General features: G+C 43.0%; 1 long non-coding RNA gene across 48 annotated transcripts in view; it reads right to left on the reverse strand.

The window, feature by feature from the left end:
• Positions 1-16,498, reverse strand: part of LOC102167001 (zinc finger protein 532) — a 107,054-nt gene that overhangs the window by 18,195 nt on the left and 72,361 nt on the right. For all 48 annotated transcript variants that reach the window (XR_014816139.1, XR_014816245.1, XR_014816206.1 and 45 more), the window contains one exon: positions 13,500-13,781. This is a non-coding gene — a long non-coding RNA (zinc finger protein 532). The remainder of the gene's footprint in view (positions 1-13,499; positions 13,782-16,498) is intronic.

Raw genomic sequence — 16,498 nt, forward strand, 5'->3', positions numbered from 1 at the left:
ACCATGAGGTTGCAGGTTCAATCCCTGGCCTTGCTCAGTGGGTTAAGGATCTGGCGTTGCCGTGAGCTGTGGTGTGAGTCACAAACGCGTCTCCTAACTGGCGTTGCTGTGGCTGTGGTGTAGGCTGGCAGCTACAGCTCCGATTTGACCCCTGGCCTGGGAACCTCCATATGCCGCGGGTGCAGCCCTAGAAAAACAAAACAAAACAAAAAGGAACAGAATAGACTGATATCCTGAACAAGCTAAAAATCTATAAATGCCTGCTTTAAAATAAATTAGCTTTTCTACAGAGTAGAAATGTATTAAGATTATACATAAATGATAACTCAACAAAGTAGATTATTAGAAAAAAATTCACTAAAGAAATACCTAAGAGTTCCCTTCATGGCTCAGCAGTTAACGGAACCCAACTAGGATCCATGAGGATTTGGGTTTGATTCCTGGCCTCAGTGGGTTAAGGATCCAGAGTTGCCGTGAGCTGTGGTGTAGGTCTCAGATGTGCCTCGGATCCCTTGTTGCTGTGGCTGTGGTGTAGGCTGGGAGCCATAGCTCCAATTCCACCCCTAGTCTGGGAACCTCCATGTGATGCGGATATAGCCCTAAAACAGCTTAAAAAAAAAAAAAGAAAGAAAGAAAGAAAGAAAAGAAAAAAAGAGAAAAAAAGAAAGAAATACATAACATTATTGGCATATGTATTAAATAAATAAGAGGTCTAATTTTCACTGTGAGAATTCTTGAAACTTTTCACCAGGATAAAATAAAAATTAATGGTTCGTAGGTATTTAATCCATTGATTCATATTAGATCCATATATAGTCACTATGTGCCCCTAAAACAGAAAGCTTTCATTCCCTTTATATAAACATTACCTACAGTTATGGACGGTAAAACATGAGGAATAATCCTGCTTCCCCAAATCGCCCTGCTCTCTTAGAAAACATCCTTGCACACAGGCAAGGAGCCTTCCCCTGAAATCTGGAATACTGTGGATCATAAATTCTAAAGTCCTTACTGAGAGAATTTAGTATCTAGGATACTAGTGAGATATCCAAGAATAGACAAATAAATAGGTATTTAGATGAACACAGGACAGGAAACTCACATGTGGGAAAGCATTAAGGAAAGTAATTTTTGAGTATTAAACCATCCAAGTTTCTGCAAATTCTAACTGAGTGACCTAGGGGAAATATTTACATAGAGAGAATAAATTTAGACCAGAAGTTAGCAGACATTTTCTGTAAAGGGCCAGAGGGTAAATATTTTAGGCTTTGCAGGCCATAAAGTCTCTGTGGCAACTACTCAACTCTGCCTTGTCGTTCAAAAGCAGCCACAAACAATGACAAATAAATGACTGGGTGTGGCTGTGTTTCAATAAATTATCTACAAAAACAGATGGCTGGGCTGTGAACTAGAGTTTGCTAATCCCTACTCGTATTCCATAGAAAACAGAGACAAGTCTCAATTGTTCAGAACCAAATCTGTTTAACAAAGTAAGTAGTCAGTCTAGGTTAAAAGAGAAAAAAAGTCACAACCATAAAGTGAGGAGAATGGTTTCCTCCTCACAGGACATGCTTGGGACATGTCCTGAGTACCACCAGGATCTAGATTATTGAGGTGGCAACTCTGAAATGAACAATGTTTATGCTTGCTGTTCCACTTGTTTAAAACAACACACAGGGAGTACCCTTCATGGCTCAGAGGTTAATGAACCCAACTAGGATCCATGAGGACGTGGGTCCAATCCCTGTCCTCACTCAGTGGTTAAGGATCTGGAGTTGCCACGAGTCGAGGTGTAGGTTGCAGATGGGGCTCAGATCCCAAGTTGCTGTGGCTGTAGTGTAGGCCAGGGGCTACAGCTCTGATTCAACCCCTAGCCTGGGAACTTCCACATGCCACAGGTGTGGCCCTAAAAATAAATAAATAAAAACAAAACAACACACAAAATGAGTCTCCTATCTGGTTATAAGACTCTCTGGTTTGCTGATGACACTGAGTAACTGAAAAAGTCAGACAGAGAACTGGACTAGATGGGAATAACGCAAGGCCAAGCCCAGAGCAAATGGGAAAGCAACATGTTCCACCACTGTTTCCGTGCTCAGAACATTAGACACACAGGGGATAGAAAAACAAAAGTGCTGAACGAAAGACAGATGTTCCAACAAAGGTGCCAGAATTATGGCAAGGAAACTCAGAAATGCCTGCCAGGGCATCACAGGGCTCACCCTGTACACAGGTCTTCCTGTGGCCACATGTACCCTGCTGACCAGCAGGGACACACACCACAGCTTCAGGGGTTATAGACCCTAACAGGCCTGGGTCACCATTCTCCTGATCCAGCTTCATCAGGGGCCCTTAACCAGTAAACCTCACTCATCATCATTCTCTCTCCCTTACATTTCACAATGTGAATTAAAGGAACTGACAGGTGCCCTGGGCTGTGTGCTGCTGTTTCACTGACTCTAAGACAATCAGGAATAGAAGACCATAGAAGTATAACAAAAAAAAAAAAAAAGAAGAAGAAATCTGTGCTGCCCACTTCTTCCAGGTCTGGATCAGCTTCACTCCCCTTCTACTTATAAGGGCCTGCCCTATCTTCTGAGCTGCTTTGGTTCCTAAAATGCAGGCCTCTTGATGGGAGACACGTTCTCCCTGGATTACCTCTGTTCTTCAAGAATCTGGTCCTCAAGGAGGGACCACTGGAAGGAACCTACACAGAATGTTCTCCTTCTAATGTAATTTCAATTCAATCTTTTTGCTCTTTTTAATTAAAAGGCAGACTGAACAGAAGAGTTCCCTGGTGGCCTAGCAGCTAAGGATTCATCATTGTCACTGCTGCGGCATGAGTTCGATCCCTGGCCCAGGAACTTTCACATGCCTCAAGCATGGCCAAAACAAAACAAAATAACCCCCCTCAATAGAAAAAGCAATCCAAATAGAAAAAAGGTCATTGTGATTTTTTCCCCCTACAATCACTGTTTTATAAAAGAAACAAATATTACTATAGAATAAAAAACTAAAATGGTCTCTGAAGGCCCAAGTACAATCTAAAACTATTTCTACAAATCAAAAGACAAAAAAAACCTAGTCGTTGGTCGTTTCTTTTAAAGATAATCACTGTTTTTATCAGATGATCTGTAAGAAATGTATAACTTTAAAAAGTAAACAACGGAGTTCCTTGGTGGCGCAGCTTGCTGGGGATCTAACATTGTCACTGCAGTGGCTCAGATTCAATCTCTGGCCTAAGAATCTTTACATGTTCTGGCGCACTCCAAAAAAAAAAAAAAAAAAAAAAAAAAGAAGAAGTAAATAAGCCCAAATATCAAAACCGCTGACATTCAAACTGGCCAATGATGGTGGCTTGCTTCTCATTCCCAGTCCTTCATCTTGAATTAATTTTTCCAGCCATCTTACCAGCCATATTAAGGAAGAACACTGACAGATGCACTCAGCTCTCAAATCTGAAAGTGTGAGAGCACCCATGACCCCTTGGAGAGGCCCCAGGAAGATGCATCGTGTGTGACATTGCATGGTGTGGGGACAAACTGTCAGCTGTCACAAGCCCTCTTGTGTTTGTCTTGTTGGTGTTGGTTCCAGTTTTCCAATTACTCAAGTTTACACGGATATGAAACCATGACTCCTTCCTTCCTCCAACGTCCCTTCCAATTCTACCTACAGCTCGTGGGGAGCTCACACTGGGCTACCCCGGGCTCCAGGTTCCCTCCCTGCCCCAGGAGTGCGTTCTCACTCACAACTTGGGGTGATACCTCAAACCCACACCCTGACCTTGAGGCAAAGGGGAGGACTCCTAGGTTCTGAAGCAGCCCTTGGCACAAAGGTTAAATTCTGAAAAATGTCCTGCATCCTTCTGGGCCTGAAGTTTTCCCATCTTTAAACTAAACAGAGTAGGAATCCGTGACCTCTAAGTCCCCTTCTAGAGCCGTCTATTTTACATTCTTACCAAGTCAACTATGGCCTGGATGGCCTCGTATTTGCTTTGACGCCCCTACCTTGCGGTGTAAAATTATTTTCTGGTTGTTTTGCATTTCAAGGTAGTATCCGCTTACAGAATCAGGTGCTAAATTTTTAAAATGTAAAAATCTGGTCTGCCAGTTGGACTTAAGAGCATATTTTCCTAAAGAAATTACAAACGGATGGTGCATTCCTGGGCAAGCACATAAAAGCCTTGTCACACCACACCACAGTGATGAACCAATACTCTAAGGCCTCACTACCATTTTCAGCTCTGGTTCAGTGAAGACAGCTGATCCCAGAGCCCACCGGGGCACTTGAGGTCATAAAGGAAACCAGTCTCCTCCCTCTCCACCCAGGCCCCCTGGATCCACAGCTACATCTGCCTGCCAGGAATGCCAGAGGCAGGGAGGGAACCTGGGCACAGCGAGGGGCAGAGGTTTGACAGAGAATGGGGAGGGGCTTTGGGGACATCAGTCTGGGGCTTGGCCATGAGGAAGAAGGCTGATCAAGGTGGCAGCGAGGAAAGTCAGTCCCTGGCTACAGGTGCTTTTTCTTTTTAGGGCTACACATGTGGCATATGGAAGTTCCCAGGATAGGGGTCGAATCAGAGCTATAGTCGCTGGCCTATGCCACAGCCACAGCAACGCCAGATCCGAGCCTTGTCTGGAACCTACACCACAGCTCACAGCGACGCTAGGTCCTTAACCCACTGAGGAAGGCCGAGGACCAAACCCAAGTCCTCATGGTACTAGTCAGATTTGTTTCTGCTGAGCCATGACAGGAACTCCCCAAGCAATGTTTTTAATACGAAATGTTCCTAAGCCAGCAAGTCTCAATACATTCCCCAGAGAGAGACAAAGTTGTCCCAGGTCTCAGATCTCTCCTGTCTGGTAATAGCACCAGTCCAGTGTCCAGGGAGCCTCCACCTCCTGAACCTCAAGAGATAAACAGGAATGGCTCTGGAAGGAAGAGTCTTCCTCAGCCTCTAAAATCCCGGCAGCCAGGGCGGGCTGTCCACCGCAGGCACCATCTACCAATGGGCACCTCAGCCCCTCAGGGTGGGAGGCAGCCTGCTCTTGCCAGGTGCCTTGGGCATTTTTGTGGGAAGATAACCACACTCCCTGTACCTTCAGCTGCAAAGATACAGCTTGGTGTCCACAGTACGAATGCTTTAAGTGACTTTCTAACACCTGTTCATGGAGCCCACAAGGACCCACCCCCTTTTGGCCAGTAATTCTGGCCAAAGGCTTGCATCTGCCAGGTACCATCTGTGCTTACAAAAAGGAGTGAAAGTAACCAGCCACAGCCTGAGCCCGGCCACAATGAAGGCCCTGCAGCCTGGCTTCTCAGCACAGCATGGGGGCTCAGGGCACACTGATTTATCCCACAATGTTAACTGAGTCCCACTTTCAATCAGAGAGATCTCTCTGTTCTCCGTGCCCTACAGTGGGACAATGGCAGTTTGCTGAAGAAGATGGAAAAAATAGAGAGGATGCCTGCACGATGGGTGTTATGACTGTGGTGATCACGGGCACATGAAAGAACACAGAAGGCCCAGCAGTGAGAGGGCACTGCTCTGGCCACGACCAGCTGAATCTACATGGGAGTGAACCAGGCAATGAGGCAAAGGAAGGGGTTTCCAGGCAAAGGGAACTCATGTGGCAAAGACAAGGAACAACACGGTGTACGTGAAGGGATGATAGGTAAATCTTTTTGCTGGAATCACAGGAAAAGGCCTGGAGGAGTGGGTGTAGGAAGACCCGGACGAGCCAGCTGAGGGCTCTGGGACTCCACTGTAAACACACCCATGAGGGTCGAGACAGACAGCTTTCCCAAGAGATGCTCTGGCAGCTGCGGGGGGCTCTCCCACAAAGCCGTGTTACCTGCTGCTGGGTCTGATCTTCTGAATTCTGATCACAGGGCTACTGGCTCTGTCAGGGACCCTCTACGGGGACCACCAGCAGCTCTCACTCTGGCCCCACCAGCCCCTAAATCCTACAAGACTTTCCGAGGCAGTCTACCCACCTACGGACTGGGCTGTAACACGTTTGCCTACTACTCTATGTTATTACACACATTGTGCATCCTTCAATTTGGGTTTTATACTTACTATCCAGTGGAATGTGCAGGAACACGCCCTGTCCTACAGTGAATCAGAAAACGTGAACTAAAGGAGCTCACAGAGAAAGTCGTGTCTTTTTCTTTAGACCATATATCTGGGGATATACAAACATATATTTAAAGCTCTTCAACTTTGTTTGCAGAGACCTGTGGTGAGCTTACAGAAAAATGTCTTCTAGAATAGCTGCAATGGACATCTGAGCAGATATAAATATTTTATATCTAAGAACAAATCTTCCAAAGAATCTTTAAAAAAAATCTCTTCTGGCTATAAACAAAATTTGGAATAATATTTTATAGTCTTATTTGAGTCACGTTTTCAAAAGAATCTTATTAATCTTTCTTGAAGGTTTTAGTTTTCTTCATTTTCTGTCCCTCATGAGACAGTCGGTAAATTTCAAGAGTGAAAATAGGTCACTCAACTTGCCCTTTTGTCTTCTTTGAATTCAGTGCCAAATCTCACAGCTCCTTCTCTGCATTTGTAACTGTATTTGGGTTCAGTGAAACAAGGTAGAATTGGCTTATACTGGGAAGGCCAGGGCTTGCCAAGTTCTTGGGTAGGGTTCAAAGAAAAAAAGGTCTGCTAAAATAGTTTAACTGAAATAAATTATAAACCAACATCAAAGAAGTAATTATTAAACTTTTTAAATGGAAGGTGATGCCCAAGATAAAAGACCTGCTTTCTACTATTTACAAAAACGTATTAACTCCTAAACTGAAGTTATTCTCCAGGCTCATCTTTCTGTTAGTCAGCTCTCACAAACTCTCAGCAGTAAGAGCTGAACACCCTAAACAACTCAACTCGCAGCAGTCAACTAATTTAATTCCTTTAGAGCAGAACTTCAAGGGAAAAATCAAGGGGAGGAGCGTGAGCGAGTGCAATGGTGTCAATTATGCTATTTCCCCTTGTCAGTGGTACAGTGTGGCAGGTTTAAACACAGCCTCCATCCCAGCCAGGTCCTACCCACCTCTCCACTCCCCAACCCCCCACAACAATGCTTGTTTGTTTGTTTTGCTTTTTAGGGTCACACTCATGGCATATGGAAGTTCCCAGGCTAGGGGTTGAATCGGAGCTATAGAAACACAGGATCCGAGCCTTATCTTCGACCTACACCACAGCTCATAGCAACGCCAGATCCCTGACTCACTGAGCGAGGTTAGGGAATCGAACCCCACTCCTCAATACTAGTTAGATTCGTTCCTGCTGCGCCGCAATAGGAACTCCCAATCATGCTCATTTAATGACGGCAAAACCAACTTTAACCAAGATTAAACACCTCAATAAAAAGTAATGATGGATGGAAAGTCACATATTTGCTGACTTTTCCATACTGATACTTAAGGATACAATGAAACTAAAATTAAGCACTTCTTGAAATATCAAGGTTTTCTGCTCTGCACAGAGTAGCTGCTTGGTATTACACTGAGGAGTCCAGACTGGAATCCTGCCTCTGCTGCTTCAAAGAAGCTATGATCTTAAAAAAAATACCTAAAGCCTGTCCATCACAAAAAAGCAACACAACTTTAGAAAGTGATCAATTTTTACTGGTTTCTCTGTATGGAATTTCTGCAACAATTGCTAGTTTATAAGTATGGCTACTTTAACTATGTTTCTTTTTTAAATGGCTAAAGTTAGGATTCCACAAATTGTTTTTAAATGATTATAACTTCAATCAATTTTTCTTGACTCTCTGCCCATAATTTTTTTAACTATTTGACTTAGTATCAGATTACAATAAATTACTGAAAAGAATTACAACCACTGAAAGTGAATACTGGAATCATATTACTAAAAAAAAAATATGGGTTAGACAGATATTTACTGAGTAACTTGCATTGCTGGAACAGTTTTTGAATCTTGAAGAATACCAACTGAATACCTCCAACATGGAACACTACACAAAATATTTCTCTTAGTAAAGACTTTTTTTGGATGGGAACTAAGGCAGAATAAGTTCAGAAACAATTATTAAAAGCAAAAAAGGCCACCTAAGAGAAGTAGCAGGAATTATCTTGACATGATGGGGTTTTTTTGGCCACACTCGCAGCATGTAGAAGTTCCTGGGCCAGGGATCCAACTTCAACTATGACAGCAACTCAAGCCGCTGCAGTGACAATGCCAGATCCTTAACCCACTGTACCACAAGAGAACTCCTATCTCGACATAAATTTTTTTTTTTTTTTTTTTGGTCTTTTTGCCTTTTCTAGGGCCACTCCTGCAGCATATGGAGGTTCCCAGGCTAGGGGTCTAATCAGAGCTATAGCCACCAGACCTACACCAGAGCCATAGCAATGCAGGATCTGAGATGCGACTGTGACCTACACCATAGCTCACGGCATCGCCAGATCCTTAACCCACTGAGCAAGGCCAGGGATCAAACCCGCAACCTCATGGTTCCCAGTCAGATTCGTTAACCACTGAGCCATGACGGGAACTCCAGACATAAATTTTTAATTTATGCCAATTGGGTTTACTCCTACCTTAAAATCTTCTCTCCAAAATAATAATCATACTAACAGCAATAACACTAAAGTAATTGCTATAATGCGGTTGGCAGTTCTGCATTAAAATTATTCTAAAATTATTCTATACACGTTTTTATTTCTAAAGGCATGATTATGGCACTGAAATTAAGTATACCTTCACAGTTCAGTGCTTCAGAATATTTACATACATCATAATGCACAGTGATATCTCACTGGGTAATCTAGTAAAATCAGATCTTTCCAATAACTTCTAGCCTGGTGGCAATTTAAAAAAAAAAATTATGCTCTCCTGAAACATTTGGCCAAATAAACTCTTCAAATCCCTTTTATGTATTTAATAAGCACCTTTCGTGTTTATATCTCATCATAAACCCAAAAGGACTGAAGGCTGATCACCATTTCACATACAGGTCACTCCAGGTACTTACAACACAGGACACTAAAGCTATATTATTCCTGTTTAAAGACAGCTGTATATTTATTGAAATTTTTGGTGCACATTTGTATTGCCCCCCCCCCCTTTTTTTGGTCTTTTTTGCTATTTCTTGGGCCACTCCCTCGGCATATGGAGGTTCCCAGGCTAGGGGTCGAATCGGAGCTATAGTCGCTGGCTTACACCAGAGCCACAGCAATGCGGGATCCGAGCCGCGTCTGCGACCTACACCACAGCTCACGGCAATGCCGGATCGTTAATCCACTGAGCAAGGGCAGGGATCGAACCTGCAACCTCATGGTTCCTAGTTGGATTCGTTAACCACTGCCACGACAGGAACTCCTGCCCCCATTTTTAAAGAAGAGGAAGTTAAGTCTAAGAGGGGTTAGACATCTTCCAAACCAGCACTCATTCTTGATCCATTAATTCAAGCAATATTTATGGATTTACTATGAGCTAGAGAGAGAAGCCCCCAAAGACTCTACGGATAAGAATTAAAGACAGGAAGAAGGCATACGGTGTCCAACGGGAGGAAAAAACATAAAAGGTAGGCTTCACGTGGTGTTGAGTTAGGATGAAGGAAAGTACATGCTGTCATGGAAACATGCAGGAAGAGCACCAGAAAGAAGGGCTTTCCGGAGGAGGTGATGTCTAAGCTGAGATGTAAAACACTAGGTGACAGTGGACACCAGAAGGTGTCGCCTCTCAGGTTAATGGAACATCACCTGAAGAGCCGCAGGTGTGATGAGCACTTTGGGTGGCAGAGTTTGTCTGGAGTGCACCAGAGGTGAGCTGGCTAGAGAAAGGGGTAGCTCAGAGGAGACTCACAAGTCGCTGGACCACTGAGGGCAACGGAGCTGTAACACTGGGCACAATCATAGCTGCATTTCAGGAATCTCTCTCTGGCTTCACTGAGAAGAACAATTCAGGCAAGAACTGAAAGTTGCCTGAAGGAAGATAAAGGGTAGATAAAAGCTATTAAGTGGATGCCTGAGGGAAGGGCTGGGCAGAAGGATGGAATCACCAAGTCAAGGTGGACAAGGCTTTTGCATGCAGAGGCTGGAGAGGGGATAGTTTAGGTTGAACAGGCTTACAGCTTCAGGAAATTCTCCCAGAAGCTGAAACACTCGCTAAGTGGCTGGGTTTTGGGGATTGGGATGCAGGTAAGAAACCGCTCAACTGTAGACAGAGAGTTGGAAGTTATCTGAACGTATATATATAGGAGAAGTGATGCTGAGAGAGTAACTGAAATTTCCCAGAGAGAGAGTTCAGTGTTTCCAGGACAGAAACCTGATGGGTGCTCCGGCAACCTTGAGAAAATCCAGGAGGGAGTGTATTGCCTCACACTTAAGAGTAGAAAATGCTCTTACGAAGAACTGCTAATCGGGTGAAAGACTGCAGTGGGGTCAGGGAGGTAAAGATGGAACAAGGAGCGAGGCAGGTCGGCTGTGAAGCAGAGCGGGTGGAAAACTGTGTGGTGGGGGAGCCTGCTGGGCTGTCTGAAGTGGGGAGAGAGGAGAGTCAAGGTTCAAGGACAGGAGGGAAGAAGGAAAGAGTGGGAACATATACAAAGACTCTGTAGGTTGGATGTAGTCCAGTCTGACTCAGCACGAAGGACTCACGCTTTGGTTTCTGACTCAAGTTTTTCCTTTCAGCAGCTTATAAAGACATGTCTCTCCTTCCCTCCCCCATCTCCCTTGAGTTCTTTCAGGAGGCCCGAGTGAACAGAATTGAAACTGTAATCTAATCTGATGTGCCTCATTCCAAAAGGCAGAGTCTCAACTTCTTCAAAGCTAATCCTAAAATCCTGCTAAGCCAAACATCTCCTCTGTGATGAATGGTGGAACCTGAGAGCACATGCTGGGTGCAGCACGCATGCGCCAAGGCCTCACGGACAGAGGGGCTCTGTGGTCCCAAAGCAAATGGTTTAAGTTACATCCCACCAACTCTTCCTCGGAGCCAGCTCTTCATCTTATGTTCTAGATCCAATAATTGTCAGATGTGCACAATAAAAACAATTTTTAAAAATAAGAGTAATTCTGAAATGTTCCCAGTTGGTCTGAGAAATCTCAAATGTCCAAGAAACGAAGTGTTTGGACTACCAGATAATTATTGAGGTCTGCTCTTGTTTTAACATTTGTGAAATCCAGTTTGGGTCCCAGGAAAAGATGACTTTTCCTAGAAACATTACATCGGGCTCTGATGTAGGGTAGTGCAGTGTAGCAGTTATATCAAGTACTGCTCCTTAAGAAACCACCCAGTGTTTACCAGAGATATTCTAAAATGCTGTGGCCCATTAGGGAAGCCTAAGGTTGAGACAATTAAATAGATAATGTGCCACTAAAGCCATTTATATTCTATAAGTTTTTTTTTTTTTGTCTTTTTTTTTGTTGTTGTTGCTATTTCTCGGGCCGCTCCCGTGGCATATGGAGGTTCCCAGGCCAGGGGTTGAATCGGAGCTGTAGCCACCGGCCTACGCCAGAGCCACAGCAACACGGGATCCGAGCCGCGTCTGCAACCTATACCACAGCTCACGGCAACGCCAGATCGTTAACCCACTGAGCAAGGGCAGGGATCGAACCCGCAACCTCATGGTTCCTAGTCGGATTTGTTAACCACTGCGCCACGACGGGAACTCCTATATTCTATAAGTTTTATATGAGGAGATACTGATTGTGTAGTTAGGCCAAATATAATAAGAACATCTTTTTGCCATTGGTGATCACTGTGATCAATACTCAAAGGCAAGTTTACACTGTTGGATGGCAGTAAGGTCAAACAGGCTAGCTTCATGAGTACCTCAAATAAAGAGCATAAATGAGGAGTTCCTGTCGTGGCGCAGGGGTTAACGAATCCAACTAGGAACCATGAGGTTGAGGGTTCGATCCCTGCCCTTGCTCAGTGGGTTAAGGATTCGGTGTTGCCATGGGCTGTGGTATAGGTGGCAGACGTAGCTCGGATCCGCATTGCTATGGCTCTGGTGTAGGCCTGGTGGCTACAGCTCCCGATTAGACCCTTAGCCTGGGAATGTCCATATGCCTCGGGAGCAGCCCTAGGGAAGACAAATAAATAAATAAAGAACATAAATGAGACTACAAGGTAATGCTTTGAATTAATTTGTAAATGCTATAGAAACAAACTTTTCAAGGATCTAGTATACTAATTACAAACCACTTTTTAGGCACTTCCTACACAGGTTCCCAAAGAATAACTATTTGGTTTTATTAGCTTAAATTAAAGCAGTAAGATGTTTCTTTAAAAGCATAGTGTTTGAACTAAAAGTGGGACAAGCTGGTATTAGGTGGCTTGGGATATGAAACAAAAATACAGCACCTGTGATGTAGTTTCATCTAAAAATTCAACCTGAATCCAATCCAATTTCTAGGAATTATGGGATAAGGGAAACAAATTAAACAATGTCAAAAGGAAGCAATTACCCAAATCCAGAAATGCAGGGGACAATCTACAGGATACACAACCCAATTTTTCCAACAAATCAATAGCATATTAAAAAATTAAATAAAATGGAAGGAGGGCTGCTGGAAAATAAGAGATTTAAGTTTTATGACAACCAAATGCAAAGCAGATTTTTTTTTTTAGGGCCACACCTGTGGTGTATGGAAGTCCCCAAGGTAGGGGTCAAATGGGAACTGCAGCTGCCAGCCTATGCCACAGCCACAGCCCGATCTGAGCCACGACTCATCTGTGACCTATACCTCAGCTCACAGTAACCCATTGAGTGGGGTCCTTAACCCACTGAATAGGGTCAGGGATCGAATCCACATCTTCATAGATACTAGTTGGGTTCTTAACCCTCTGAGCCACAATGAAAACTCCCAAAGCAGACTCTTTGGATCCCAAATGGAACAAGTCAACTTTGAGACAACCAGAATAATGTTTAAAAACATTTTTGCTAGTTTTATTAAGTCTAATAATGAGCATTTAAAAATTCCTTATCAGTTAGATATGTACTTATTATTTTAAAAAGATATGCACACTCAGGTTTTTTAGAGATTTTGAGCTATAGAACTTCTCCCGCAGAGTTTGAGGATGAGGTCCCTCTCCCACCAAACTCAGGAAAGAATCACAAAAGTCATGCAATTGTTCCTAATGGTTTTCAAAACACCCACTTTCTTTCTCTCCTCCTCTCTCCTTTATTTGTCATAAAGCTAACTGGTAGATTCGAAGGTTCTTAACTTTGGTCCATCATGGTCCTCTGTTTCTGCAGCTATAAACATGGAGTGGTGGGTAACTCACTGCTGGTCTTGGGGGGCAGAGGTGAAGGTGGTTATGAGCAAAATCAGAGCAAGACTGAAAAGACTTGGAAAGTCCATTTCACAGATCAAGAAACTGAGGCTCAGAGACAACAAGTGATTTTTCTAGGTCACCCTACTCATTACCAGCAGAGCCAAGAACCCACATCTTGGAGGCCTGTCAGTCCAGGGTCCTCCTGGCACTGACAGGCAGTCTTTCCCTTGTCACTTACCTTCCCGTGCTCCTTCCTCACGTGGGAAATGTAAACATCTCTCTGCGTGAACAGGCGGTCACACTCCCAACACGTCCATCCAGGACTGGCCACTTTCTTGGGTTCCACTGACTTTTTCACAGGTGATGGGGATTTCTTTTCCAATTTCTCTTTCCCGTTCATGGATCTGGTGTCCTCTTTGTTTTGATTTGCTGCATTTTGAGTTGTAGGCTTAATGCTCAGAGGCAAGTTTATACCCAAGTTTGGAGGCCCTTCAATACTTTTCAATGTTCCATGCATAGACTATGTTATAAAAAGAAAGAAAAATCTTTCACAAGTCACACCACTAAAAGAATGCACACGTGGACTAGTTTCCTACATTATGTACATTTCAATACAATTTTATATTCATCCAGAAATATTTCTTAATATACCAAGAAGAAAACCTAAGTAAAATACACTTAAAAAGAAACGCAGGGATATTAACTTTTACGGTTGCTATAAGTTATGTGTTTCTAGTTTCAAATAATTTTAAAAGTTTCTTTGGGCCATTTTAAAATTCTGTAAGAAAGACTTCTGTATGGAGTCCAAATCATTCCTGCCATTTTACCCTCCCCCTGTGTACCACTAAGTTCTCTGCACAACGGGCCATTTCTGGGGAAGAACATCTTCCTTTCACATTTACCCAGAAATGTTTAAACAGGCTAGAATACAATAAGGGTAGGTGTTCAAGACCCTTAGTTAAGCCACTTTCACAAATACCTGAAACCCATCTGACAATAGCAAACCTTTCCCCCTCCCCAAATGCCTTCCACATTCTTGGAATATTTCTAACAGTTTGCAGTTTTGCTGAGGGGAATTTTGGTACTTTAAATCTCTCCACACCCTATCCCAATCCATCCCTTCTTACCCTTCTTACGATAGCACCCAGACGGGTGGACTATACATAGTAGCTGCTCAAAAAGCCTTCTTAGATTGCCTGTGTATGATCATAGCAGCCTCAGAGTTCCCCATGGGGCTCATCAGTTGACGAACCCAACTAGCATCCATGAGGACGAGGGTTCAATCCCTGGCCTTGCTCAGTGGGTTAAGGATACGGCATTGCTGTGAGCTGTGGTGTAGGCCGGTGGCTACAGCTCCAATTGGGCCCCTACCCTGGGACCTCCATATGCCATGGGTTCGGCCCTAAAAAGACAAATAAACAAAAAAAAAATAGTAGCCTCAAGAGCCTCAACTTAAACTCACAGGAGTTCAAATTCTACTGGGGTAAAACCAGTGTAATTTGATTCTGAAAACCAGCTAACTTTGGTTTTTATTTTGTTTGCGTTCTAGAAGCCCAGAGTCCAAAAAAAGAAAAGGAGCAAAAAAAAACGTCTGTGCTTAAATGTACAGTTTATCTTTAGGTAGGGCCTTCTCTTATCAGTAGCCTCTGAGCTCCTCAATTTCCTAACTTGTGTTAGTTCAGCTAGTCCCCTGGGTCACAAAGCCTCATGCTGCACTGACTTCAGCTCCCTACTCCTCTGAGTGTTCAGGTAAGAAGCCTTCCTTCAGCAAACTCACCAGCAACCTTCTCCCAAGGCAGGCTCTCCTCTAAACAGTACCAAGAATTAGTCAATCTTCTTCAACGCTGTCTTACCCCAGAGGGCATAAAGGGGGTTCTATAATTTCCTCCTGAGCAGAGGTTACAGTTCTCCTCAGATAATCATTTAACTGGCCTATAAAAAGGGTTTGAGTGGAATGTCTAATGTGCCTTTGCAAAGAGAAAATCTGGCCTAAGATGTGACCTCTCGATGGCCAAAAACTGTCCATGTGCTTCTTTTCCACCATGCAGGGTAAAGGCCTCTCTGTTTACATGGCCTTTTTCCAAACAGAAGCCAAGTTTCTACATTCTTAACCATTTAAAGCCCAAAGAAAATAAACTCTCCAAAGTTTCTAGGCAAATGCATTTTTTCTAACTACAAAGTTGAAAAGAGAGTAAAGTATCAAAGTATCCTAAGATGACCTTACTGTGCTACAGAAACTCCAAAAAACCAGCAAAAAGTTCTGCTGTGACAACAGAGCAATGAAACGTGTGTGCAAAAACGACAATTTCTAATTTACTCATTGTGTTTTTACACTGTAAGTAAAAATAAGATCATTTATCACAGATGAATGTCTTTTTTTAATAAGAGAAATACAACTTAATTCTTCTGGAATAGGTGTTTCCTTAGCTTCTGTAACACTAAATAATCTGAATGACTGCAACCTGAAAGTTTACTTTAAATACAGATGACAACATGGAGCCCAGGGGTCCTACATAGTGAATAAACCTACCTTTTGGTGGAACAATGATACAGATTGTATTAAACTGGGCAAATAAAAATCTACCTCTAAATAAATACACATGTGGAGACACACTGTTTCTGGACTCCCTTCTCTTAATTTTTTCCTCATGAAAAGGTGACTAGCACAGGTATTAGTCAATGTAAATAAATGCACAAGTTGGATACATAACTTAGAAAGTAAAAACAAAACCACAGTGCCCCTAAAACTGTCATTATTCTTACCCATTCCCAAACACAAAAAGGCAGGATAATATTTTAGAACATATAGAACATACTTGAAATAAGAACACAAGTGAGCATTGCCACTGTTTTCGTATCATGTAGTCTCTTAAAGGTTCAGATGAATAAAAACAATTCTTTCCTCGCGACCACAGGATTTTATCATTCCTCTTCAGTCTCTATTTCTTGGAACCTTGTATTCCTCCAAATTCACTATTAACACAAGAAGACCCTAACTACAAAGTCGGATGACCCCACTTCCGGAGGTAAAGATGAGTTCCAGACAGCAAATACCTTAAAAGCCTCTTAAGAAGCAACTTTTCTTTCTTTTCCTTGTACCCCACCAGCCGCACACAGAGTACACTTACAATATTTGGGTCTGATACCAATGTCTTTATGGTTTTATTAGCAATTTTCAGTTTTTCCGGGTCATTTATTAAATATTTGTCATGACAGTTTTATAATTTTAGTAAAAAC

Source organism: Sus scrofa, chromosome 1, assembly GCF_054392235.1.
Source record: "Sus scrofa isolate SSC_HxYL_T2T_F1_AM1 chromosome 1, Sscrofa_HxYL_maternal_Yorkshire_Landrace_v2.0, whole genome shotgun sequence".
Lineage (NCBI taxonomy): Eukaryota > Metazoa > Chordata > Mammalia > Artiodactyla > Suidae > Sus > Sus scrofa.